Below are 1,453 nucleotides of genomic sequence, written 5' to 3'. Positions count from 1 at the left end.
TGAGATAGCAAAGTTACGCTGGATCACCTTCTGTTGAACCATTATATAAAACCAGGCCTGAAGAACAACATAGAAGAAACCGTATTTGATATTGCCAAAAGGATAAGTATGTATCACTACCTCTATGAAGTTGTGGAAGGCTGTACAAATTGTTCAATGAAGTCCTAATGGTCGGGTTAAGTTTCTTAAATTTCAAAAATGCAAGTCCATCTTTTGTGTCCCTACAAAATATTTTCACAATGAAATAAGAGCAATATATTTTTTTTTTGGTCGGTCATGGAGCTTGAATTCAGGGCCTGGGAGCTATCCCAGATATCCCTTGTGCTCTTCAGCTCAAGGTTACCGCTCTACCATTGAGACACAGCTCCACTTCCAGTTTTCTAGTGGTTTAATTGAGATAAGAGTACCACAGACTTTCCTTTCCAGGCTGGATTTTAACCATGATCCTCAGATCTCAGCCTCCTGTGTAGCTAGGATTATAGGAATGAGCCACCAGTGCCCGGCAGCACTAATATTTTCCTGTAAAAATTCATGGATTCTGCGGAATTCTTCCAAGTGAATTGCCTGCCTTGGATGTCAAAATGTATTCAATAGTTTTTGTATACATGTATAATATTTTCTTCAGAGTTTGTGATTTTTTAATCAGAAATAATTTTAATTTACCTGTTGAAATGAGTAGTACAGAAACTAAAATATTTCTGGTGCTTGTCTGAAAAATTATATTTTAAAATATACTATATTCTATGTTTGCAAAATGTTCATAATTTATTTTATTTTCTCCTAGATATTCTTTGAATTCTACATTATTTTATAATATATAGGTTCACTAATGTGTCCTTTCCGATTGCATTCCATATAGAAACAGTTTGCTTCCTTTTTTTTCTAGGACTTAATATTATTTTTCTTTGTGATAAAATGACAATGTTGTCTAATTTGAAAAGATTTGTAAAGTTTATGCTATGTAAACGCCTTTGTGAGGTGAAGATTTAATACACTGATGTCAAACTAAATTTAATTCTATGAATTATGTGTATTGTTACACTTGTAATTTTGTAATCAACTTTTTAATAACTGTTTTTCATTTCTTGCATCTGAAGGATGAATAATATGGAATACTTCTCACATTTTCATATTATACTTGTGCAAGTGCCATGTTAATCTCTGTATTGTAATTTGAGTATACATGCTGCTGAAGCATGTAGTATCTTCTAAATTTAAGTAGTTAATGATGCAATCATTATACAGGCTTATATCTATGGGTGCCTACTTGTAACAAGGAAACCTTATTGTTCCTAACAATGCTATCGATCTTATTTCCCTAAAATTCTGTGAATAGTGGAAAAATTATATTGATCAGTCGGTTGCTCACATTTGCAAATTTTTTTGTCAATGACTATCTTAAGTCTTTTTATTTGGAATTTGATCATACTCTCAATTATTTATAGATAGGTCC

The 1,453-nt window shown here is 32.1% G+C and overlaps 1 pseudogene; it reads right to left on the bottom strand.

The window, feature by feature from the left end:
• Positions 1–1,101: 1,101 nt before the first annotated feature.
• On the bottom strand, positions 1,102–1,198 carry LOC122118520 (annotated as a pseudogene).
• Positions 1,199–1,453: the final 255 nt, after the last annotated feature.

This window comes from Dipodomys spectabilis, unplaced genomic scaffold (genome assembly GCF_019054845.1).
Source record: "Dipodomys spectabilis isolate Male_0828 unplaced genomic scaffold, ASM1905484v1 ptg000154l, whole genome shotgun sequence".
NCBI lineage: Eukaryota > Metazoa > Chordata > Mammalia > Rodentia > Heteromyidae > Dipodomys > Dipodomys spectabilis.
Note: the sequence above shows the minus strand (reverse complement) of the source record. Positions and strands in the feature narration are given on the sequence as shown.